At 41.2% G+C, this 16039-nt stretch overlaps 2 non-coding genes across 2 annotated transcripts; both read right to left on the minus strand.

Moving 5' to 3' along the window:
- Positions 1–470: 470 nt before the first annotated feature.
- LOC138815537 (U6 spliceosomal RNA) lies at positions 471–574 on the minus strand. The gene has a single exon (XR_011368351.1). It is a non-coding gene; the product is annotated as a U6 spliceosomal RNA (small nuclear RNA).
- Positions 575–9650: 9076 nt separating this feature from the next.
- Positions 9651–9756, minus strand: LOC138815534 (U6 spliceosomal RNA). Its single transcript, XR_011368350.1, has one exon. It is a non-coding gene; the product is annotated as a U6 spliceosomal RNA (small nuclear RNA).
- Between the last annotated feature and the right edge of the window lie 6283 nt (positions 9757–16039).

Here is a 16039-nt window from a genome sequence, read left to right on the forward strand (position 1 = left end):
TTCTTCTTAACCCAGACAAATATTAGTTATTGAAAATTAGGGAAACCATGGGACCAATGTTAATTTGGACGTGGCTTACTTCACTTAATATAAGTTTTTCCAAGACTTTCCAGTTACTAACAAATGGGGCAACGTTATTCTTTCTGATGGAGGCATAGAATTCCATTGTGTATATATACCACATTTTCTTGATCCATTCATCTGCTAAGGTATTGGGGTTGGTTCCATATATTAGCTATCTTAAAGAATGCAGCAATAAACATAGTTGTGCTGGTAGCTTTAGTATGGTCTTGTTTGTGATCATTTGGGTAAATGTCCCAAAGTGGGATTGCTGGGTCATAGGGGAGCTCTATGTGGAGTTTTTTGAGGAACCTCCATACTACTTTCCAAAGTGGTTGAACAAGTTTTGTACTCCCACCAAGAATGCAGTATGGTTCCCTGGTGGCCACATCCCCTCCAGCATCTGTTGTAAAAGTATGGAATGCTTCAGAAATTTGTCTGTCATCCTTGTACATGAGCCACGCTAATCTTCTCTGAAATGTTCCAATGTTTCTGCTATGCATTTCATTTTGTACTCCTGAACTTGGCGAGTGATTTTAGGTGTGTCTACAACAGTAGAATCAGCATAAATCAAGCCAGCATTTCTTCATTGAAGATACAAGGAAAGGACACAGGTTGCCACATTGTAACAATGAAATATACAAGACACTCTATGGGAGGGGTGAAGCGACATGTTGGGGAGGTATGAAGGGGCGGAATGGTAGGGGAAAGACAAAGGAGGGGGTAACAATGCTCAATAAGAAATGGACTAATTACCTTACTTACGTAACTGTAACCCCTCTGCACAGGGACTTTACAATAAAAATATAAATTGAAAAGATACAAGGAAAACTTCTGTACTTATAGGAAGTTGTATTTGTCACACAATATCAGCAAGGTATTGGTTTTAGGACCACAAGCATATTAAAATTTTGGATGCTCTAATTCTCTACATAAACACAGTATATTATTTCCATTAGAATCTGCCCACAACCTAGTGCAGGGTAATTGCTAAGAAAATTTTTACTACATTCTATGTTTGTAATGAAAAATAAAATTATATGCACTATTGACTGATACCATTTTTTTCAGATAATTTATTTATTGTGAAAATATCGTACAGAGGGGATTTTATTACATGGGCAAGGTAATGAATATATATACATATATGTATATTCATATATATACATATATACATACATATATACATACATATATACATATACATATATATATAATGTTTTAAAATCAAAATATTTTACATCCTTTTTAAAAATTTTTTATCATGAAAATACCATACAGAGTTGTTACAATTACAGAGGAAAGGTAATGAGTACATTTTTATCAAGCATTATTGCTTCCCCCTTGGTTTCCCCTTCCCTTCATATCTTCCACCACCCCCCAGCCCCTCCCCGACCTGCCCAAAGTTGTAAAGTTCGAATTTCTGCATAACGACTTGTACATCTCATGGCTGCAATGGGTCCACCGGTATCCCTATTTGCTTTTGCCCTTCCCATCCACAAACTATATCAATATCAAATACAATGAAAGCCGGGGTTATACCGTGGGGGAGGGACATAGAACACAAAAAAGCAATCATCTTTTGAATATGTTTGAAACAAATGCAAGAAGGAAAAAAATACGAATATCTATATTGGGGTTCATTTCACGTAAAATCAACTTATCTGACCTTTTCTGCTTGTTTCAGACATACACTAGTTATTGCAAATAAGGGAAACCATGGGACCTATGTTTCTTTGGGCCTGGCTTTCTTCACTTAATATACTTTTTTCCAAGTATTTCCAGTTCTTAACAAATGGGTCAATGTCATCCTTTCTGATGGAGGCATAGAATTAATTCCATTGTGTATATATACCACATTTTCTTAATCCATTCATCTGCGGAGGGGCATCTGGATTGGTTCCACATCATAGCTCTCATAAAGAATGCTGCAATAAACAGTTATGTTGGTAGCTTTAGTATAGTCTTGTTTGTTACCATTTGGGTAAATGCCAAAAATTGGGATTGCTGGGTCATGGGAGAGATCAATGTGAAGTCATTAGAGGAACCTCCATACTTCAATAGATACAATCTATTCAACATCAAACAACTATGTACTAATGGGTTAAGAACAGAAAAGAAGAATTTTGCAAACGAGAAGTTATTAGGTTTAGAGAGAAATGTGGGGAAAAGTAGGATTAGAGGGATGTGGTAGGTAAAAAGAGAGTGTATTTGACCAAGTCCTAATTTCAGAGAGGGAAATAGATTGGGCAGAATTATTTGAGAGACTTAAAAAAACAAGAGAAAATGGAAAAACAAAAATTTAAATACAAAAAGTGAAACACAAAAATTATGATTAAAAGTTCTTAAAATTATAAAGGTAGAAGGAGATAATACTACTTTTAAAGAATTTAAGCCTAAGAGGTTTTGAATTGAGTAATAAATTTCTGGGTTAAATATGTACACAGGGGAGATAAAGTCTAATAATCGATGACAGGTATGTATCTGAGGATGAGCAAAACAGCAATTCAGTCACCCAAAAAGAAGAAAGGGAAGAAAAAAATGAAAAAGAAAAAAAAAGAAGAGAAAAAGAAAAAAGAAAAAAATGACCAAAAACTCAGTAGAGATTAAAACACACACAGACACACACAGACACACAGACACACACACACACACACACACACACACACACACGCACACACACATACCTAAAATAAAAATTATGCGAGGACAAAAAAGATTAATAGAAAACAATTTTTAAAATATAATTTTAAAACTTTTAAAAATTAAAAATTAAAAAAGGTATAAAAAAGAGTTCTTTGATTGGGGAGGGGGGGGGCTGCGTGCATGGGAAGATCTTTTATCTCCCTTGTGTCCTAACGAATCTCTTTGTGGAGTCTCAGGTCTGCTTGTGGTTACTGTCTGGTCTGTCTTGATTGGTTACTTAAGTCAGTTTGTTTGAGCAGGCAGAAAAATGCTCTGCTTTACCCAGGATTTTGTGATCCTCCTCCTCGCTAGTTCAGTGGGAGAGAGATCTGCTTTGATTATCACAAAAGAAGGAGATGGCAAAGAAGGAGATGGCTGTTTCTTCTAGTTTGGAGATGGTGTGATGAGGCTAGGTTCTGGGTAGAGTTGAGGCCTTTCACCAAACAGTAGCTTTTCCCTGAGGGTATAGCTTCTGATATACTCACAAAGCCCAGCCTACAGCCATTCTCAGGGTTTATGTATACTGAATTTCAATTGTTTTTCTAGGCTGCTGTAGGGAGGGGCAGCCTCTGGCTCTGTTTACCCAGAAGAATTCCACACCTGTAGGGGACGAGGATCCTCTGCTTGGGCTTGGTGACTTTCCCTTGGGTGGAGCTACGCCTGGAATGTCAGGTCAGGTTCCTGTGACCTGCTAAATGACTCCAGTTTTCTTCCAAGGCCTGAGTTGTTGGTAGCTCCTCAGCCAGGCCTCTGTCAGTATCAAAAATGGAGATCTCTGCTGCTGGGGGTGGGGAGAGGTGGACTTCCCTCCTTTGCTTCCTGAGAAGGAGTGAGGATGTCAGGGTTCTACTCACGCTGGAGTGTTGGTTCCGTGGTCATCTTTAGTCTGTGATCTGCAGGATGAAGATATTTGCTCCTTGTCAGTTCTTGCTGGTGTTGAGTAGAATCCACTAGCTCTCTGGTTCTGGTGCCTTTGTCCCGGACTCTCTGTGTTTATGTAGTGTGGCTATGGCCGCCACCACCACCGCCTTGGCACAGCTGCAAGCAAGTGCTCAGGTCTGTCTCATTGACTCAATTTTTACTCTCTGGCCAAACTCTCTGTACAGTGATAGCACACTTGGTGTGATTCTCTAGGCTAAGACTGTTCACTGGAACACTAAACTGCTATCTATACGAAAAATTGACAACTTCCAGCTTCATTTCCACAGTCTTCATTCAACATTCATGAGTATATTTCTTATCAAGCATTATTGCCTGCTCCTTTGTTTCCCCTTCGAATCCCTTCAAATCACCCTCCTTCCTAATCCACCTCCCAGCCAAAGTTGTAAAGTTGATTTTTTGATGTAACATCTTGTACATCTTATTGTTGCAATGGGTCCAGCTGTATCCCTATTTAAACAGTTTGTTATTGCCTTAGCCCTCCACAAATTATATCAACCTCAAATACAATGAAAGCAGGGGTTTTACCGTGGGGGAAGGACATACAAAGCAACAAAGAAATCATCTCATAAGTATGCTAGAAACAATTGCAAGAAAGAAAAACCATTTGATTCCTTATCTTGGAGTTTATTTCGCCTACCATCAACTTATCTGACCTTTTCTGCTTGTGTCAGGCATACTAGTTTATGCAAATAAAGGAAACCATGGTACCTATGTTTGTTTGGGCACAGCTTACTTCACTTAATATAATTTTTCCAAGTCTTTCCATTTCTTAACAAATGGGCAATGCCATTCTTTCTGATGAAGGCATAGAATTCCATTGTGTATATATACCACATTTTCTTGGTCCATTCATCTATGGTGGGACATCTGGGTTGGTTCCAAATCTTAGAGCTATGGTAAACAATGCTGCAATAAACATAGCTTTGCTGGTACCATTAGTGTGCTCTTGTTTGTGATCATTTGGGTAAATGCCCAAAAGTGGGATTGGTGGGTCATAGGGGAGCACTATGTGGAGTCTTTTGAGGACCCTCCATACTACTATCCAAAGTGGCTGAACAAGTTTACACTCCCACCAACAATGCAGTAGGGTTCCCTTCTGACCACATCCCCTCTAGCATCTGTTGTTATTAGAGTTCTTCATTATAGCCATTCTAATTGGAGTGAGGTGGTATCACAATGTTGTTTGGCATTTCTCTTATGGTTAGGGAAGTTGAGCATTTCTTCATGTGTCTATTGGCCATCCTTCTTTCTTCTTCAGCAAAGTTCCTCTGTTAGTCTATAGCCCACTTATTTATTGGGCAGTTGTTTCTTTGACGATTTATTGTTGGGGCATTTAATTTTCTTAGTTCCAGGTATATTGTAGATATGAGACCCTTGTCCATTGTATGTTTAGTGAAGATCTTCTCCCAATCTGTGGGCTTTCTGGTGATCTTGCTAGCTATGTCCTTTGCCATGCAAAAGCTCTGCAATTCTATGCAATCCCATTTGTCCAACCTTTCTTTAATTTGTTGTGTTTCTGTGTCTCTTTTAAGAAAATTTTGGCCTGTGCCAAGGAGACCTAGGGTTTCACTTATTTCATCCTTTGAATTTTTTAGAGTGTCAGCTTTGACTCCGAGGTCTTTGATTGTGGAGCACATGGGCAGTAAAGATGGCGCTGAGGGGGAGTTGTGTGGGAAGAGCCCAATTTGCTTTGCATTCCATGACTAACCATCCCGTGGAAGCTTAGGTGCATGATAAGGTTCCTCTTCCTCCCCTCCCATGCACACCTGGTCTTTTTTGCTTTATAAAAGAGCTTGCTCTGAGTTAATAAATGAATTTCCTGCTTCACTTGACTCACTGCTGTGTCTGTTTGTCTCCCTGGCTAAGTGAGGCCACGGAACAGGGGAGCAGCCGCACTTACCTTTCCTTGGACCCCATCCGTCTTTTGTGGGATGGACGAAGACCCAACATCTGTCACCCAACGTGGGGCTTGAAAGGAAAAGATACCGGCAGAGGCTAAGCAGTCTCACAGGGTAAGTGAAACCCTTAGTATGTGTAATGCTATTTCACAGAAGTAAGAGGAAGAGGCAGCATTAGGCCTAGCAGGCATAAAGGAGGACTTGAGAAGTGAGAAGGAAAAGGAATGGGTAAAATTCATCCAAGAATGCACTGAAACATGCACAGTGGAAATCAAAATGAGGGTGAAAGTTACCCCCTCTGACTCAGGTTCCCCGGATGGTCCTAGGTCCCCACCCTATTTCCCCGATTGAGGGAGAGGTACAGCGTCCTACGCAACCTGTGAGAAGGACCTGCAAGACTCGGACCCCTACCAACCTTCCATGGAGGGGTTGAGGGGTGGGGAAGTAACCTAATTGGAGGCCTACCCTGGAAAGGAAGGGCCACCCAGGACCCCGGACCCTGGGCCACAGGATTTGCTTCCCCAAGTGTATCTGGTAAATCTGGCCCATGGAATGGTATCCATGGGAAGCTAAAGACCTTAAAGAGCTCCACAAGGCAGTGCCGGAGGATGGTCCAAACTCTCCTTGGGCCCAGACTTTATTACAGGACATTGCTTATCACCCATGTGTCCCCAAGGACTGGCTGGATGTGTCCAAAGCCTTCTTCACTTTCACTTGTTCTCAGTTTATTAAATGGTGAGCTTTCTTTAAGGAGGAATGCAGAGTGCGAGTGGAGAATAACTGGCAGGCTCAATCTGTGATACCTATTACTTATACCATGTTAAAAGGGATGGGGAATGGTACTCCACTGGCATCCAACATGCCGCAATACCTGGCCCATACCATGATCAGGTGATGCAGGCAGGACTTGCCACATGGTTCAAACTGGATGATGGGCCCACTGAGTCAATTATAGCAGGAGTTACACAAAAACCTGGTGAGCCTCTAGTTGAGTTTGTAGATGGAGTTGAACAGAGTATTAACCACAAGCTGCCAGCAGGGAACCTCCAAGATCAGTTTGTAAAGCTGCTGGTCTGGGAAGAGATGAATGCAGACCACCACATGGCCTGCATGGGATTGAGAGATTGTTTTCTGAGAAGATGGCTGGTGGCCTCACAGAATGTGGGAATGCAACAGCACCAGTCCCAATCATAAGCTTTAGCTTTACATGCTCAGACATCTGCAATGACTGTGGCTATTACTCAGGCACTGGCAGCCCAGGGCCAAGGAACCCCAAGACCATCGGGGAGAGGGACTTGTTTTAAATGTGGGCAGGAGAGGCACTTTAAGAGGGACTATTCACAACAATCCTCTGCCAACTGGCCCGAGGGGTCCTAACCTCCCCCTACACCCTGACCCAGGGGCACTAAGGGATACAATTGGAAAAAGAATTGTGGATCCAAGTTTGATTTAGATAGGAAGCCCTACCTGGGTGGAGTGGTGGCCATTGATAAAACCTAAACTTGTAGCCCTCCACCTTCTGGTGGAGATAAACCTTGGGTACATATGCCCTTCTATGAGTCCTTGGAACACACCCATATTTGTTATTCAAAAGGCCTCTGGGGCTAGGTGTGTGCTCCAAGATCTATGAAAGGTAAATGAAAGGATGGAGCTAGTAGGCATCCCTAAGAGGTATGCCCTGGACTCCTGCTATACCTTCACAATATACCTCGGTGTGATTGATATTAAAGATTGTTTTTTTCAATCCTCCTGCATCCGGATGACTGCAAAAAGTTTGCTTTCTCCATCCCTTCTCTTAAGTTTTCCCTGCCTGATTGGAGGTTTGAATGGACAGTGCTGCCAGAGGGAATGGCAAATAACCTGGCCTTTTGCCAACAATACTTGTCCACACTTCTAGGGCCTGTGTTGGGTTCAGATACCTCCCTTGTGTTTGCCTACCCGGATGATATAATCGTGGGGCACCAAGACCTAGGACAACTGGAGGGCCTTCTGGCCCAGGTTCGCACCATATTAAGAAAGGGGGGCTTCACCATAGCACTCAATATGATTCAAAAGTTACCTCCTTTTAAGGTGCTCTGGTTCCACCTTACCTTGACTCAGGACAGTCTCCTTAAGCCTTTGCTGGATATTCCAACCTCTCTGACCTTAACCCAACTTCAGAACCTTTTAGGGGAAATCAATTGGCTGTTGCCATGGGTGCCTGTCCCTAAAGATAGTGTGTGCCTTATTTGCCCTACTAAAAGGCAGGATGCACCAAGAAGTTATTACAATTACAGACAGCCATTGGGCAATATTTTTGCAGTTCCAAAAAGCCCTGGATGAAGTTTTACTGAAGAGGAATTCTATTTTTGAGCCCATTTCCCTTTGGTGGTTTGGAGGTGTTACATTGATTTCTGCAGTTTTAATTAAAAGGGGGGACCCATTAGAGTGGGTTCACACTCCCCTGGGGGCACACCTCAGGTATAATCTCAGGCAGATCAACTTGCAGATGCTATCGTCAAGGGAAGGACCCAAGCCCAAAGGCATTATGGCCTTGAGCTTCACTCCAATGTTTTTCTTTTGGGGATGGCAGACATTGAGCAGCTCACTTAAGCCAATGCCTCATCTTGCTCTCTCCTTAGAGGGTTTCTAGGACAAATTGAGTCCCACTACAACTGGTTCCTTTGATTTTTTTAAAATAAGAGTTGTAATAGTTATGAAGGAGTATCATAGTAATTTTGAATTGCATTTCTCTAATGACTTCTGTTCCCAAAGCTTAAGCCAGCATAGAAGTAGCATTAAACACAACTTTGTAAACCCACTGGACTTTGTAAACCCACTGGCGATTTTCATGGATTTTGGAATACATGTCTATTCAGAATTTGTGCCCAGTTTTAAGCAAGTTTCTTGTTAATCTCATCTTTAATCTCTCTATACAAAATCAATAATTAATTCAATGCAGTAGAAAAGAAAAAATTAAGTATCTCCTAAAAATTATCATTTTTCAATTCCGTGACATTGCTTAAATCATTTTCTGTTTACACTTGAGATTATATAAATTAATTTATTTAGACCTTTTACAAGGTTATACGTATTTTATTTATTTTACATTGATTGATATTTCCAAAGCCTGTGTGTTTAATTTTCCTTGGTGTATTTCAGTATCATGTAGCTCATATTTCAGAGTGAAGAATAAATGGAAGGAAGCAAACAAAAAAATACAGTTCCTCTCATCTGATGAAGCCTCTACAAGAATGAGGAAAGAGTTCATCCTTCTAAGGAGCTACGATAGGATATCAAAAAGTTAATTCATTCTAATAGGTCTTCATTATCTTTACAATGTAGCGTAAATGATTTAAAACACAATATACTGCTCAGATACTTATATGTTTTATCAGGTTTGTATATTTTCATATGGATTTCACCTCAGTTGTAATTCCTTCATTATTCTGTCCCTGATATTTTTACACTATCAAGACATAAGATCACCAGTTTGATTTAGAGCATGAGAAATTATCCATCTGGCTTCCTTGGAAGCAGTGCATATTCAATTGATAACATTATTTCTGGTTGCTCATTACATGTAATGGTTTCTGTAATACATATCACATTCTACGTAGTATTTAAAAATCTGCTTTGTTAACAATATTATATGGATAAAATTGGGGGAATAAACTCTTCCATCTCAGAACATTTTTATATGTTTTTAGTTGTAAAAGTACTGTACAGAGGGGTCACAGTTACACACACACACACACACACACACACACACACACACACACACACACACACACACATTTTCTTGATCCATTCATGTACTGAGGGGCATCGGGTTGGTTCCATATCTTACCTATGGTAAATAATGCTGCAATAAACATAGTTGTGCTTGTAGTTTTAGTATGGTCTTGTTTCTGATCATTTGGGTGAATGCCCAAAAGAAGGATTGCTGCGTCATAGAGGATCTCTATGTGGAATCTTTTGAAGAACCTCCGTTCTGCTTTTCAAAGGGGTTGACAAGTTTACAGTCTCACCAAGAATTCAGTAGTGTTTACTTCTGGCCACATTCCCTCCAGCGTCTGTCATTGTAAAAATATTGAACGCTTCAGGAATTTGTGTGTCATCCTTCGAAGGAGCTATGCTCATCATCTCTGTATCATTCCAGGTTTAGGGTATGTGCTGCCAAATTGAGCACAGAACTTTTTTTTATATATAAAGTGTAATTGGTTTTCTTAAATTAGACACTTCAACAAAAAGTAAATGCAAAAGAATGGTCATGAAATATTTATTTCTTACATAAGCACATATTTAAGAAGAAACTCAAAATTGATATGTCAAAAACAAAGTAATTCCAAATAATTGTGGTTCAAGAGATGTGTAGAAGGAGGAGTTCAATTATTCTCTACAAGGCACCTGTCATAATGAACATTGCAGCAAGGGTTAAGGTTGTTAAAGTTCTAATGCTTTAAATGGGTTTAATTTTGGGAATTTGCTTAAATATGCCAAAATAGGGACTGTTTGGCAGGTCATAAAAATTTTCCATGAAGTAGTTAAGATTTATGGTAGCAGACATATATTACTAAGTATTTATATTTCAGAATTTATAGAAACTTTACTAATGAGAAGTTGCAAAGTCTTTGTTTAAAGAAGCAGAGTAAAGAGTTAAGAATTTGTTAACTACAATTTAGAGCTTCCTTACTTTATATGTTAGCGAGCAACAAGTGATGATATAAGCCATATACAAATGACGAGATGAGCCATAAATAGTCATCTTAGTGGGTAACTTTAAAGACTACTCATAGCCTATAAAACTCTTGTTGAACATCATAATCTTAGCCAGTTTTAAATGTACAGGAATATGAGAATATAGTAAAATCTAATATGTAGTACACTTCAAATACTGGAAACACGTAACTGGTTTATTTTTCATTTTATTAATCATGATTATTTAATTGTTGTTTTTATTTATTTGTAGCATTGTTTTCCTTGTAGTAATATAATACAAAGTTTTGTAAATTGTCTTTTGGAGGTACTTTGAGAAAGTTACTGGGATGGTCAACCATTTTTATAGGTGCATGTGAGTTTACAAATAGCAAATTTAAGAACAAAATATTGATTAAAAATTTTATCAAGTAGAATCTGAATCAGGAGTGTTGATAAATGTCCACACCTAAAATCTTAGCCCTAGGGTGAAGCAGACGTATTACAGAGTTGAGGCTACAAAAATGAGAGACTGTATTTTGTTTTGTTTCTGTTTTTGTTGGTCATGAGGTTTGAAATCTAGAGCATGTGTGCTGTCCCTCAGCTACTCAGCTCAAGGCTAGCGTTACCACTTTTGTCACAGCACCACTTCCATCTTTTTCTGATATGTGGTACAGAGGAATCAAACTCAGGGCCTCATGCATGCAAGGCAAGCACTATACCATTGAGCCACTTTCCCAGTTCCTGAGAAACTGTGTTTTAAAAAATCATCTAAAGAACATTTGTTTTATCTTTGGGTTATATATTGAAATATATGAATATCTTTTTATATTTTTGTGAATTATCATACTACTAAATTTATATTAACTTCAGCCACTTTATTATTCTCAAAGTCATGAAATATCTCTGAGAGATTGCATCTGTGAAAATTGTTTTTGCAGTTATAATTTCTTGAGTAATTTTTAGTTTTTTATCAAAAGCACTTTATATTTTATGTTGGTGGGTTATTGTACATTAAATACCTTCAAATGTACATGTAGAATCTAAAAATAGCTGTATGAATATTCTCATACAGCTCTTATTTATCTGTTATGCACTTTCAGTATTATGATATTTCTCTCTATCTTTCACTCTATCTCATTCACTTGCTTTCTCGTTCATGCTCCATGTCTGCTACTTAGCATTTCTGCTGGTGTACTATTATCTTTCAGGATCCACTGGTTTTGGGAGAACATGATAGGGACCATCAGTTACAATGGCATTCTTTAAGAGTTATAGCAGTGATGTGATATTATTCTTTGCAATGCTAAATGGCAAAACAACAGATCTAAAAATTCCTTTTCACTTTTACTATTATTATAAATTTTATCTCATAGGAATCATGGGGATGGATAAGATACTTTATCCTTTTACCTAAAAGATATTTTTTCTTTTATAAATAACCCATTTCTTTTATTATCAGTAAGTAAATACATGTAATGAAAATAAAGCTATCCTATGGATAGATTTTCATCCCTGTTCACAGGGATGAAAAACAAAGTAGTGGCAGAAGTGAGTACAAAGGATAACCATCATAGAGCAAAGATCCTCAGAGCAGTTTATCATGTACACTTTGTGTGAATGACAATGTGCAGGAACTATAGATTAAATCACTGAACAGCTGATATATACGCACATATATTATGTATGTATATTTTTTATATTTGCATATATGTGTGTATATGCCCTTATATATGTACACATGTATGCTCCTATACACATGAATACACACATACATACACACATGTATACCTGGAGAAAGACACATAGTTACAGCCAACAAAAGTTTCACTACTTGATGAATATGCCTTAGACGGAATGCTTGGAACCAAATATGTTGAAGATGCATTTTTCTCTAGAAGTATTTTTACCACTCCTCTTATCTCTTAAAACTGATAGGTTTTCACAGATTCGACTTGCAAAATGGAGTACAAGTGATAGCAAGCCACTTGGAAATCTTATTAAGTAATGGTCATAAGGTGTCTCCCTGTTTCCCACAGAATGCTTGCTCTTGTAGACATTCTCAACAACCAAAGTAGCTGGAGAATACTCTGGTAAAGAATAACGTTATAAGGCTTTAAATGGCATCCTTCTTTGAGCTATTTTCCAACAGCTTGCATCAATTCCTAAGCAGATGAGTGAGTCCTCAGAAGACTGGAGCTCATGTCATTATTTAACCAACCCATTTGAAAAGTCCTATGTGAGAAATGCTGACTGAGGTCTTGCTGATTTATTGGTCAAGAAAATAAGAAAGAAAACTGCCACACGTACTCCGGTGGAGTCTGCTTAGCATGGGAAACCTGCTTTCAGATCTGAGAATTGGGCTTCAAAGAGGCCTACCTCCTGAAAAGGCTGGCAAGCCCTTGGGAAAGATGTGTTCCTGTTTTTCTTTTCTTTGCTGTATAGGAGTGCCTATTAATATTTTACTGTTCCTGCTGCTTGTTCTACTTACTCATGCTCAACGTTCCTTTATTCAAGGCTCTTTCTTGGAAGTGTTGACGACTCCAACATCTGATGAGTGTCCTGAGAACATGACTAACTCACCAGAGTTAAGTGCTACCCTAAAAGCCCCTCTTATGGATGCTATTAGACAAGTCATATGGAAATATAAATGTATTGGGGGTTTCATGACGTCACTTCAGCAGAAGGAATTGTTTGTAAGAGATTTACAAGAAGCTGTAGGCACGGCTAGAGCAGAAAGAGTGTATGGCTATTGGAGACTTCCCTTTAATCCTAAAGCATATACAATAGATGCAGGGAGCCGGGGCGAACGCCATTACAAGGCGCCGCCCACTCCCTTGCAGCTTTGAGGTCCATAATAGACAGTGCTTGGCCGGACGGTGGGTCCTGGGCTTTGCGTGTGCGCGAGCCACGTAGAGTCCCCAGCCAATCCCATGGCACCTGGTGACGGTGAAAGGCAGATGACCAATGATAGAAAGACCCGTGTTCCTATTCCCTATATAAGCGGCCATGTTTTGGGTGCACACTCTCTCGCGCTCAAGCTCTCCCATCAATTGAAAGGCTCTCCAATAAAGCGTGATCTGAGAAGACTCCTGGTGTGGAGGTCGTTTTTTCTCGCTGGCCGAGAAGGCATTCGCCGCAAGTGGTGCCAAAACCCGGGACCCGCGCGAGAGGCCGAACAGGAGCCAGAACTCAAAACGCGGAGAGGGGACGTCGGTAAGTATCCCCCGGTATGCTGTTCACTGTAGATTTAGATATTTATTGTTTGCTTGCATTGCTTCTTCCCTTGTGGCTTGTCTTTTTGATGATGCGCACTTGCCTCAAGGAGGTAGGGTTTGATTTAATCCAGGAAGGATGCAAAGTACTAACACGGCATCAGGATAGTCTATCAGAGTCAGCATCCAGTAAAGAGGAGGAAAATAGGCCTAAAAGAAAAAGGGAAAAAAGACAAAAGGATCCTAAAGAATTAAAGCAGGAGGGACTGCAGCCCTCACAAAAGGAGAAGGGTCTTAGGGAAGAGGGGGTCTCAAGGAGACCCCTATGCCCTTCTTTAAAGGCAAACCGGTTCTCAGCCCTACATGTGGAAGGGCGGGACCAAGAATGCAGTGAACTTGTGAGTGACTCAGAGGAAGAAATGTTAGAGGAGGAGGGAGAGCAGCTCGATCCAACTGATAGTGAAGACTTAGAAGAGGCTGCGGCTTGAGTATGAGGCAGACAGATATGGGGGGTGGTGCCCCCTAGGGGTGGGAGTACCGCAGCAGCCAGGAAGAGGAAACGGAGCTGGCCCTTACCCGTCGGCCCCCCCACCGTGCCCGCCGGCAGTGCGGAGTCACTTTATAAAAGGAAGCACCTGGACGCGGTTAGCAGCCGCTTTTCCAGTTTTTGAAAATCCAGTTACTAATGAAAGAAATTTTGAGCCGGTTTCCTACTTCCAGCTTAAGGATTTAGTTGAGGCAGTCCGGACTTATGGAGTGACGGCTAATTATACCACTGCCCTGCTCCGAAGACTGACCGTCAATGCTATGACGCCCACGGACTGGTTTGAGGTAGCCCGTACCTGTCTCAATCATGGGCAGTTCCTCGATTTCTGGTCTATTGTTCAAGACAAGGCTCAAGCCCAATACAGACAAAATGTTCATGACGGGTACCCGGACTGGACCGTAGATATGCTTCTCGGGCATGGACCCTACACGGTAGACCAGACAGGATATCCCTTTGAAGTATACCGCCAGGTAAACGAGATCTTTTACAAGTCCTGGCGGGCCCTCCCAAACAAGGGAGAGATGGCTGGCAATCTAACAAAAATCATGCAGGCCCCTAATGAGCCATTTTCTGATTTTGTTGCCCGTATGCTAGAGACAGCCGAGCGGGTGTTAGGAAATCTGGAAACAGCCATGCCATTTGTACAGCAAATCATTTTTGAACAAAGCACCAAGGAATGTCAGAGGGCAATTACCCCAGTAAGAACTCAAAGCCTAGAAGCTTGGTTAAAAGCCTGCAGAGAAGTAGGTGGCCCCCTGACCAATGCGGGGCTGGCGGCTGCTGTCTTGTCAGCTGCCGGGGCCGCAAAAGATAGTAAAGGGAAAGGGTGTTTCCGGTGTGGTCAGTTGGGACATTTTAGACAACAGTGCCCACAAAATGGTGGTCCTGCACAAAACATACCCAGGCCGCCAAGGACTCCAGGAGTGTGTCCTCGTTGTAAAAAGGGAAAGCATTGGGTCAACGAGTGCAGGTCAGTTAGAGACATCAATGGACATTTTATCCCCCAAATTACTCAAAACACTGATTCTGAACCAGAGCCAAAAAATGGGAAGGAGGGCCCTCGTCCCCAGGGCCCGAAAATTTATGGGGCATTTCAGACTCTGGGTCCCGGACAGCACCCGCAACAACCCCCCAGCCAAAGAGAACAACCTCAGGCTCCACAGGGTTGGACCTCTGTGCCACCTCCGGACGGGTATTAACACAGCAGATGGGTGTACAGATTGTGGAGACAGACATGAGAGGACCCCTAGATGAAGGCACTGTAGGAATAGTTTTAGGACGCTCCTCCTGCACAATGAGAGGATTAATAATTTTCCCGGGAGTGATTGACCCTGACTATACGGGGATAGTCCTCTGCCATGTCCCCCATGGAGTGGTGTCCATTTCTCCCGGGGATAGAATTGCACAGCTCCTGCTTTTGCCTTCTCTTCATGGCAACTTCCCTGCTAAGGAGATAGAGAGAGAAGATAAAGGGCTAGGCTCCACTGGAGACGACCTTACATGCCTGTCCATAACTTTAGACCAAAGACCCATGCTAACTCTCCAAGTGGAAGGGAGAAGATTTGAGGGACTGGTGGATACAGGGGCAGATCGAAGCATCATCCAAAGAGGGGAGTGGCCAAAGCAATGGCCAACTCAGAAATCCTCCCAGACCTTACAAGGGCTGGGCTATGCCGATGCCCCACAGTTAAGTGCAAAAGAATTGACTTGGAGAACAGACGAAGGCCAAGTTGGAAAAATGCAGCCATTTGTGGTAGACGTCCCTGTCAATCTTTGGGGAAGAGATGTGCAGCAACAGCTAAAGCTAACTTTAACTAATGATTATTCTGAGGCCAGTCAGAATATGATGAAACAGCAAGGATTTGTGCCAGCCTTGGGGCTTGGTCGGCGTCTCCAAGGACGCAAGGAGCCGATTGAGCCACTTCCTAAACAGGACAGGAAGGGTTTGGGTTTTTCTTAGGGGCCTCTGAAAACAAAGCTTCCACTGAAGGTGCGGTACCCATACCTTGGTTAAC

This window comes from Dipodomys merriami, unplaced genomic scaffold (genome assembly GCF_024711535.1).
Source record: "Dipodomys merriami isolate MVZ:Mamm:240054 unplaced genomic scaffold, mDipMer1.0.p SCAF_648, whole genome shotgun sequence".
In the NCBI taxonomy this organism is placed as follows: Eukaryota; Metazoa; Chordata; class Mammalia; order Rodentia; family Heteromyidae; genus Dipodomys; species Dipodomys merriami.